The 10,960-nt window shown below is 38.2% G+C and overlaps 1 long non-coding RNA gene across 1 annotated transcript in view; it reads left to right on the top strand.

Annotated features, from left to right (window-relative positions):
• LOC108444761 overlaps positions 1–4,480 on the top strand; it is a 35,966-nt gene extending 31,486 nt beyond the window's left edge. The window contains exon 3 of the long non-coding RNA XR_001859437.1: positions 4,425–4,480. This is a non-coding gene — a long non-coding RNA (uncharacterized LOC108444761). The remainder of the gene's footprint in view (positions 1–4,424) is intronic.
• Positions 4,481–10,960: the final 6,480 nt, after the last annotated feature.

Genomic DNA, 10,960 nt, shown 5'->3' with positions numbered 1-10,960 from the left:
ATGGGATTACTGATGCACTCTTATCCCCAGGTTTTCTCCTGGAAGGAGACATTCAGTCCTTTTCCTAATCAGCAGCAAAGCTTTTCAAAACTGCAGCCCATTTCTGTAATAACTCAGTGAGATTCTAATCATTGGGGCACTTGCCATGCCTGCTAATTGTTGTTTCCTTTTTCCACCTCAGAGTAGATTGCATTCTGTGTGCACAAGTATACAATGGACAAAATGTTAGTGCTGTTGCAATAAATCTTGTGTGTGTGCATTCACACTCAATTTATCTGATTCAATATTGTGCACACTTTGTATCATTCACTGGGTATTTTTGGAGTAAAAAATGGTGTGCAATATATCAGTTATCATTTTTCTCCCCTCCTTTTCATGTGTTGCAGTAAGTCAGTGTACATAATGGCTTTAGACTATGATAATTCAGGCAGAAGAATGTTCGTTTCAATCTATCATAAGTTATGACTCTTAAATGATGAAAATATGTCTTCATATTATAAGAATACTTCCTGAAAGTGTTGGTCTGTAACGTCATTTGCCATACCTTTCTTTGCTTTTGATTTGATCTGTCTGCTTTATTCTGTGAGTATGAACTAAAATTATAAACTGCTTTGTCTCTAGAAAACAAACCTTTATATCTTTATATGCAAATTTTTCATCTCAACACATTATGTAATAGCTCAAATGAGAGCACAAAACAACACAAAAACAGCTGGTGGGAAACTTTATTCAACATTAGGCACTTTCAAGCCTGAACCACTGTTCAGTGTAATGTGCATGGCTTAATGCATCATATGTCTTTACTAATTTAAGCTGATTGTGCAAAAAGGTCTTTGTAGGGACACCAGTGGACAGCTTCTGTTATGAAGTCATGCTGAAGCTAAAGGTTTGCCTACATTTGCTGCATAATGTAGCCAAGGTTATTTTTACTTTCCATTTTGTTTTTAAAAAGTGATGCTAAAAACATAGAGGTGGAAAAATGGAGAACTGGTTTATATTCACAAAATGTCTGTGCAAGTAAAAACATAGGAGGAGAGTATTATTCTCTTGGTTAGCATTCTGAATATAGACACTAGCATCAGTTTTTGAGTTTTTGGACTTTTAGAGTTTGAACGAAAAAGCATCAAGAAATTTGGAGTTGCAATTAGATTTTTTTTCTGTAGTGTGCCCTTTTTGAGACCATTTATGTCTCTGCTAATGCTGCTTTTACGATTATTTTGCAATTTAAATGTTACTGAATAGAGAGTTGCTAAAAATTTTGGCAAAGCTAGCTTGAAATATTGTTTCAATGACCAAGAAAACACCTTGATATTTGTTCTTAATAACATTAATTTCATGTTGCATTTAATAGAATTCCAGGACAACTAGAACTAAGCATGAATACAACAATGTGTAAACTATGGTTTAGAAAGGAAAAAATGTATTTTATTAAAAAGGTGAAGCCTTGAGTGGAATTATATGTAACAAATGTAATTAAAAGTACTGGTTAGGTATATAAAATGATATGTATTTATTTGAGATGAGAAAGGTCATTTCGGGAAAATAAAGTCATCTGAGTCATTTACTTTCTCCAAAAGCCTGCAGGATAACTATTGATGTATTTTAAATTACATCAGTAACCATGACTTCCATGAGAAATTCTGTCTCCATTTAATTATTACAGCATCCTCCACACTTTGTTCTGGCCATAGATCCAACTGGGTCCCAGCAACAGGTCCTGAACAAGGGACATGGGACAGATCTGCAGAAGTGTTGCAGTTATAATCGTTCGCTCTCCTGGTTGCTACAAGTTTTTGTTGGGCAGGTGTCTTGCAGAAATGTACCCCATGCTACACTGGATGTGTTTTGGGGGTTTGCACTGCTTTTCAGCTGAATTTCTAGCTACTCTTCGTATGCTGGAAAGGCCTGAGAGTGCACTAGGCACCTCTGCTCTGCACTTGATGTGTTTTCTCAGATTGTAATGTCCCTGAGAGACCATCTTTTCCTGTGTTTATTCATTCCCTAGGGTAATAAAAACCCCATGACTCAGCTGGGGTTTGTAGACACAAGTACACAAGTAAATAAAACCTGTCATATACAAATGCTGAACACAAAATAACGATGTTCTCAGAATACTGATCCATTTAGTTGAGTGAATATTAATGATTAAAATTCATTTATAATTTATCTGTTTACTGCCATTTTGGTTTTATATAACTATTATATAAATATCTATTAAAATATCATTCTTTTTAAACAGAAGACAGTTTGGGGTCAGTACAAACAAAATAAAACTGTGCTGCACATTTCTTAAAACAACAGGTAAAGGTAAGCAGTAAAGTTCTTGCTTCCAAAAATAACTTTTTGTTACAGCACAGCAGTGAAAATTCATTTCAAGTAAAGGTAAGGAGTAAAATTCTGTCTTCCAAAAATAACTTTTTGTTACAGCTCAATAGTGAAAAACCAATTCAAAGTGCTGATGGACCAGTCCTCTTCTGGTTGCTCTACTCTTTAGCAGGCTGCCCATTATCTGAATAATAGATAAGACTGCTGCTTCCAGACTGGGAGCAGCTCCTGCAGAGCAATCTCAGCCCTGTTTCCCTACTCATCCCAGCACAGGGGGATCTACCAGCAGTGGGGCGAGTCACAAAGCCCGCTTGGGAGAGCCAGGGTTACTCGCCAGACTCCAAGCTCTGGGAAGCCCACGCTGCCTGGCCTGCCCATCTCTGCACCCACTGCCCGCTTTTCCTGCATCCAAGTCATCCTCCTCTACTCATCCCTGATCATGGAGAACTAAGGAACTTATTTGGTATTGATTGGACTGATTTATTTGGTTTCCAGAAAGTTATTCCATAGCACTTGTGAAAGCTTGGCAAAACTTATGGCTTTTATAAATTATGTGGAGATTAACCTGCTTTGCGCATAATGAGAACAAAGTAATTGCTGAGGCATGACTTTGGCGTGTTTTGTTTTCCATTTTTATTTAAACACTCAGAGATATTGGTTTATTTACTTGTTTACTTTCTATGACCATAAGGAATTTATTCTACCAAAGAAAATAACTTCCTTCAACCTCCAAACCTGCATCTTATTAGTAAAACCATATAAATAATTTTAGCATTTCCCCTTCCTGTACATGAAACTCGTTATTGTAAAGCCTGCATGAGCTATACCTTTCCCCCTGTTCTTCACGTGATTTTCAAACAAGCTGAGCTGCCCTGGAAAATAGGTCAAGGCTGTGCTCAGTGCTGTGCCTCTGCTCAGGTGTTAGTCTTTGCAGGGTGCTGATCTGCAGAGCCAGCCTGGTTTAAACAGGAGGTGAAGGATGTGGGCCTTATTAGCTGTAACCCCAGTGCCAAAATACTTGTGTGTGTGTCTTGGGCAGAAGCAAGGCAACCTCCAGAGAAAGCATGGGCAAAGATTTCTGTTTTGTTGTGTAAGTAATCAGTAAATGGGCCAGCCCTCCTGCATAGCTAGACCTCTTGTAGATGAGGATCTGCATCTGTAGATCTTCTCCTGTGAGTCTTCAATGTACAAATTAAGTTTTTGGCAAATAATTTCTTAATGAAGTTTCTATTGAATATTTTGAGAAGTTAAAAATTCTTTTCCCATTTTTCCTTCCTGTTCCTTATTTAAGCTCCTGAACATAGATTTGTATAAAATTTTGTACCTTGCTTGGACTGAAATGCTTTAATACTTCTACAAGTGGCAAAACTGTATTGTTTTTCCTTTCAAGGCATTCTAATATACTCATGGTTTCTGTAAAAGAAAGTGATGAAATCTCTTGAAATAAAAAAAAATAAATGTTTCATTTTCAAAACAGTGAAGCCATCTCTCTCCTTTTGGAGAGATAGAATTTTTATTTTTCCTTTTATGGTTGCAATTTTGTTGTTCTGCTCTAAGGAAAGGCTGAAGTGGTGCTGGAGAGCAGCTGCTGTATGGCCAAGAGCAGCCTGGGCCTGAGGGCTCCCTTTTCAGGCAGTTCATGGGAAAGATGAAGCCAGAGTCCCAGGTGTGGTGGAGAGGAATCCACCTGGAGCCATGGCAAGACTTGCTTAGATCCCAACAGTCACTGGAGCTGGATGAAACATGGTTGAGGGGTGAGGAGTGTCAGACAGGTGTTTGTTGTTATTTTGTCATTGCTCAATAGTTCCTTTTTCTAATGATGAAGTCATCATTAGAGCTTCTGCACTGAAGAACCTGATTCCTTGGTTTCTTTAATTGATTTTAAGCCTCTTGGTCTTATTGGGGAGCTCCTTATAAAGTAGATCAAGACAGATACTTTGCAACCACTGATAAACTTGTGATCCTCTCATCTGTCTGTAAAAACTGTATAGGAGTAAATTTGTTTTTTTACATATTTGTAGCTGTAAATAAGTATTATATCTTTTGTTTTAAAAAGTGGGAACATTTCAAAATCATGTCTTACTGGGGATATTTTACAGGTGAAAAAATCTGATGAATACAACAGAGTACTGCCTGACAGACCTGCATGAGGTAAGAGTCAAGGATTATATCTATGCTTGAGACAAACTATCTTGATTTCTGTCTCACATCATGATGACTTTGTGGCTTGAACAAAAGAAAAACAGTGTGTGTGTCTTGTTACTGCAATCAACTTAATAATAAATACTCTATATGATCTGTAGAAAGTTCTTCCAGGTTTTTTGCAATTTCTGCAACTGTAGAGAGTGCATAAGGAATATTCAAATGCTGAGTGCAAATTAGTCGATGCTATTTTAACTTCAGATTGTTGTTTTAGCAGAGTTCTGTGGGTTTATAGAATAAGAAGAAAATTGGCTCAGGGAAGTAAAAAATAGGAAAGAAAGTAAGGGAAAAACAAAAATCACAGATGGATGATACTATAAATGAATGAAACTGTAAGTAATGAAGAACACAATTGCCAGCTATTTACAGACTTACTTAAAATCAATAGAAGACAATGACACTTCAGTACAGACAAATATAGACCAAGGATGGTTTTACAGAGATAGGCACTTGGCAGTGATTGAAATGGGGAGGGGAAGAAATAAAAGGTGTAAGTGTGCTAGAACAGATACAGGACTGGAGTAGGTGAGCAAGGTACAGCTTTTCCTGGTTATTTGGCTTCCTCACAGTAAACAAACTTCAAAAACAACATGTTCAGACTCAGCTACCTGCTACAAACCACCAAGCATCTATTAAAGGAAGGAAGAATTAAAAAAAACACTGTGTGGAAAAGCAGCAGTTGAACTTATTTAAATTAGGACCCTTATTTCTGCTTGGATTTTCTGATGGAGGCAGTTTGCCCTGCAGTGTGAACTGTTGTTTACACTTGTCTAAATCTGGTCTAATCTCAGCCTTAGACTGTGGGTCTCTGAATTTAGTGGAGGAAAAGAGAGGCTGAAAGTCTGGTTTACTGACCTTGTTATGGATTTTGGCAATAGGAATTATCCTGATGGTGCAGGCTTTCAGAGACACATTGCAGAGACAACAAAGTGTCACATATAATACCGCTCCTACCTGACAGCCCAAAGGCTCCGGCTTTCCTTATAAACTCATGGCATGCTGGGGTAACAGGAGTTTCACTGTCTTTTCAGTTTTGTATTTTTCTGTGTTCCTGCTTTAAAAACATGACAAAAATCTTAATTTGTCCCTCTCTTTACTCTGGTACCCAGCAATAAGGGCTGATAAATGATGCCAATTTCATGGAATAGTGTTTTATACTCACTCTATACAAGTGAGAAAGATCACACAAGATCATGGTTACTGGAGGGAAGGTCAATATCTGAAAGGATTATTAAAGGAAAAATTGAAAGAGCAACAAGTAATGCATTTAGGAGACAGAAACAATAAATTATGAGTACACACTCTGTCTAGAACAACTTTCTGCTGTTGCAGCAGCTGAGCTCAGCAGGATGAAAGCTGCTTTCTGTCTCCAAGTCCAAACTCACAGAGCAGGGAGACTGCTTTCCCCTTCCTCCCCATCAACACCCTGCAGTAGGACACAGATAGTCCCTGCATTTTTCTGGGCCTCATTTTTAGGAGACAACCAAGTGATTAATTTAAAAAATATATTTTACAGTGTTGACATTTATGGATGGGAATACCTATGGTCATCTTGTTTCTATTTCATCTGACATCATGATTTAGTGGGGTTTTGGCAATGAACAGTCTTTTGTTTTGTCCTGTTATCTCTACTTCATAGTCAGGTCCAGCTATTTCATGACTGGAGAGACTGGGTTTGGAGAAAAGGAGCCCATGAGCTGTGCAGAGCTCTGTTTGCTTGAATTCTCATTCTTGAAGGAAAGGGTGATCAGCCATTCACTGGAGATTTCTTTATTATTATTATTATTATTAATATTATTACTCTCAGAAGCCTTCAAGCATTAAGAATATGTTGCTGCCAATAAACTAAGATAATTTTTGAAAACTCTGACTTCCCAGTAGATTCAGGGTATTCATTAGCACTAACTGTACAGCACTGTGGAGCCGAACTCCTAAAGCATTGCTGAGTGTTCTAAACTGCCACTGAAATTCCATCCTGCAAAAGTATGGAACAATTTCTGACATTGCCTGGTGGATTTGAAAGGCAAACCTATACAGGAAATATTTTTTTAAAATTATCACAAGTATATGTCAGATTTCGTTCTTATAAGAGATCAGCAAATCTGTCCACATGGGTCAGTTGTATCTTTATAATACCAAGATCAAAGGACGGAGCATTTTAAGTCCCCATGGTATAAACTTGAGTATATGTGGATACTAAAATATATCAAGGGCATCTGACAATTGAGTATCTCTGCAGAAAAACCCATGTTTGTACAGATAAAAATATCTCTCCAGGAGAGCACCTGGAAAAGAACTCAGGGATCAGTTAGATCACATATACTCCCTTGAGAAGTCTAAACAACTGTAGAAGGAATTTGGATTCAGTGATCCGTCCTTGAGGTTTCTCTGGTGATTTCTCCCAAAGCACTGGTGTTGTGTGGCCCCTATGCCAGAAATAATGTATCAGGATGTAAGAGAGCTTGTCTCATGATGGTCATCAGGACAAACTCTTTTAGAGAAGAGGGGGACAAAACCTATTGTAACTGGCAGCCCAAGAAAGCAGCGAGGGATGACTTACAAGAGGCAAGCAAAAGAGTGCCACAGGACCCAGAGGCTGTCCAATTCAGCATCTGGGTCTAGTACCTAAAAACAAATCACAGGCTTGGTTGAGGGTAATCAACAAATAGTAAAAAGAAAACTTGTTTCAGCTGACTGAAATTTCTGCTGGTCTTCAGTGTCCATTAGCAGTATAAATAGTGCACAGACTCAGAGGAGCCATCACAAATATATATTCTCTCCCACGGGGAGGTTTAATAAGTATTGGTAGCTCCTAAAAATGGCTATAATGTTTATTGATTTAAGACTTTGAGATTCTACTGAGGAATAATCTGAGGGTTTCATAATGTAAACTATATATTTGGCTATATATAACTTTAAAACACAAAGTTACTGCTGTAAATCTAGATGCATTATTTGTGTGTAGATCTTTGAGGTAGATTTTAATGCCAGTAGTTGGGATTGTGTAGGTTTTGTGTATTCTGTGGGATAAAACTACTGTTCACTCTTAAGTTTATTTTCTTTCAAGTTTGTGTATAACCCACCAGCCGCATTTAAAAAAAATGGTTGAGTCCCAGGTTTGAAATTTAAGACTATCTTTGTACCGTGATCTTCAACCACACAAAGTGGTAGTACTGGTTTTTGTGGGGCTTTTTTGTGGTTTTTTTGGATTTTGAAAGTAAGCATAGAAATGCGATTTTTTCTGATCTATTTTCTTCTCTCAGGGGAATATGTTCCCTGTGGAAAACCAGGGGAAACTCCCAAATTCTGTAGCCAAACTGGCATTTGGATAGTATGCAATGAGTAGCGCAGCTCACAGTGGAACAGAAAGAAATGGTCAGCAGTGATGACCTGAATAAAGTACTTTGTACTGTAAAAACTGTTGTAAAACCATTCACTCAGAGACTGTATCATAAAGAGAAGCACAAGAATTAAGGTTATGTTGGTAATTTCAGGTTTACCAATCTCTCCTTTGGGGCACTGTGGCTCAATATACCTCAGCCTTAATATTCTTTGTTCTGTGTTTGAATAAATGAATGTGTAGCTATAAATTCACCTATATTTTATATGGAAATCTACGGTAAGGTTAATATAGTGTGTAATTATTATTACAATGAAATTGTTGGGAGTTTTTTTAGTATGTAAAAGGCTGTCACTTGAAAAATGAACTAGTTACTGTTCCCGTAGCTGCCAGGGAAAATTCAGTTCCAGTGTGAACAAATGAGCTGTACTACTGTGTCACTAGATGTGGCCACACATGCTGGGTAGCTGATGAGAGGACTGGTGGAGAGCTCAGCTCTCTACTCTCATGTCTTAGCAAATCTGCACAAGGTAATCTTAGCCCTTTCCTGGTGTTCATATGACATGCTTTTATCTTCAGCTATACCCAGCAGCCCTCGCTAAAATCCATTATAGCACTGCAGATCTGTCTGAGCACAGACTGTATGGGCTGAAAGACCTATTAGTCACCTAAGGTTGCATTCTCTTTGTTACCCCATGAAAATGAAATAGATGGGAAACATATGGAGCCTCAAAATAGGAATAATATCAGGGTTTTTAGAATAAAATAATGGTAATTCTAAAATAAGGAAAAATATGTGTTGCAATAAGTTGCACAAAATACCCTAACTTACCATAATGGGAGAAATTCCTCAGAGCTGCATCTGTGTGTTTGTGGCAGTTCTTATCCAGGGGGTGGAATGATCTGTCTTCACCAGAACTTTAAAAACTTCTCTCAAATGCTTCTGTGCTTTTCTGTCTCACCAGTGTTGCGAGGTGGCAAACGCCAAGGCAGTGCTGTTCATAGCTGCTCGACTGCAAACCTCCTACAAACTTGTAGCAGTGTACTAAGTCTCTAGAGCTTCAGGGTTTTTTCTTTCTTTTCCTCATAAGAGTTTAAATGAGTTACAGAGTCCTGGTGCACACATGGCCCTTTGCTGTAGCTCGGAGCAGGGATGTGGCTGTCTCTCCCAACTCACAGAAAAGTCCAAATTGCAGCTCAGGCTGACTGCAAAGGGAGGGCATAGAGGAGACCATTACAGTTAATAACACAAAGGCTATTTTTCCCCCCCTCTCATAAATATATCAGCTAAATGCTGTGACTGGGTGAGAGTGATGCTAGAGTGGATTCAATTTGAATTACAAATGCTTTTACTGCTTCTAGACCTACTTGGATCTGCTTCATTTTCTCAGTTGTGTGACATGCAAAAATGTTTGCTCAGCTGCATTATATATCTCTTCTCAGGACACACATCCTTTCAGAGAATCCTGGCCCTAATCCTAATTACAGACATTCAAGTGCTTGCCATTATACTGGAGCTAGTTAGTGTTTAGGCAGAATTAAATTATGTTTTCTTTCTGAGTTGACAAACCCTTTAAGCACTTTGTCTTTTAAAATGCTTAAACATGGTAAACTTGTTGAATATTAACACTGCAGTGATTGCAAAGATCACACAATATCTCGACAAATGGAACAGTAAGTAGCAGAAATACTGTTGAATCGTAATAATCAGTAGCTAATGGAAGTGTGTGTCTGATTATAGAACAATTGAATAATTGCACCTCTTAGCTTTACCAAGGAGTTGCCATCTGGGGTAGGAGTAGTGATGTGCTGGAAGATGGTCTTCACATGAAGAAACAACCTGCTTTTCATCAATAGCCTGACTGCACTGCTAATTAGAGAAGAGTGAAGAAGGCGTAACTCAAGGAGGAATTTCCAAATCTAGATTAGGTTTAAGAGATCCATTAAAATAATTTCAGGGTCAGGGTTTGAAATCATATTTGTTAAAGATGAAAACATAAGTACTTTTTAATGACTTCATAGTCTGAAAAGGACATAGGCCCTTAAAACAAGATACAAATGGAGTTTAGGTGCCTAATTAAAAATTATGAGAACTCTTGACTCATATTGTCTTCCACATGCTGGAATCTCTCTAAATTCATGATTTTCAGATCCCCATCCCACCCTCACATAACTCAAAATTCTAGAAATGCTGCCTGGAAAGAGACTGGGTGCCTCTCTGCTAGACAAATGCTAATATTCCCAAAACACTGCTAGTAAAGAGGATGCCTGCAGACAACTGGACCTATTGATCACAAAATTCAGCCCTGTCTCAACTCTGTTCCTTTTTGCCTCAAAAGGGAGGAGAGGAAAAAATAACTCACCTAAAACCCCAAACCCAGCCAACCAAGCAAAAAAAGCACCGTGAGAGAAATAAGGGAAGGATTTGCTTACTAAATGGTCATATATGCCTAGTTCTGCAAGTCTCCTCCTGAGTGAAGATATTTTGGTGGATTGTCTTCCTGCCTGGTTGTCAATCTAATTGAGTTGTCCAATTCTTCCACCGGAAGCTTTCTCCAAGCAGAAAATAGAGGACTTGGTCAGTTTATTTGGTACCTCCAGAAATTTGGAGTGCCAGTGCAAATGGGTGCTTCCACATGTGAGTGGTTTGTGCTGGCTGGTGTGGATTCACTGTCCTTGTGTAATACAGTGTACTGAGTTACCCTTCTAATGCAGGTGGCTGTCTCAGAAATCTTGAACAGAAATACATTGCTCTCTCCATGAACTCTAGAAGGCAAGAAGTTGAAAGCAAAGATTTCAATACTTGATGAGCATACCTCTCTCACTAATTTTTTTTGGTTGGTTGGTTGACCTTTTGTTTGTTTTTTTCTAAGCTTTATTATATGGCAGACCCTTCAAGATTTTAGGGAAAATAATGAAGAACTAGCCATCTTTCCAACTGAAGTCCTCAAACACATCATCCTTAAAATCTCAAAGATTCAGACAAGAATATTCATTTAAGGCCTGAAAGACATTGGATTTTTCAGAGTGGAGATTTGTGGTCCAGACAAGATGATAGTCTTCTCATATATGTGTCTTATCTTTTTACAGATC

Source organism: Corvus brachyrhynchos, unplaced genomic scaffold, assembly GCF_000691975.1.
Source record: "Corvus brachyrhynchos isolate BGI_N302 unplaced genomic scaffold, ASM69197v1 scaffold490, whole genome shotgun sequence".
Classification (NCBI taxonomy): domain Eukaryota; kingdom Metazoa; phylum Chordata; class Aves; order Passeriformes; family Corvidae; genus Corvus; species Corvus brachyrhynchos.
Note: the sequence above shows the minus strand (reverse complement) of the source record. Positions and strands in the feature narration are given on the sequence as shown.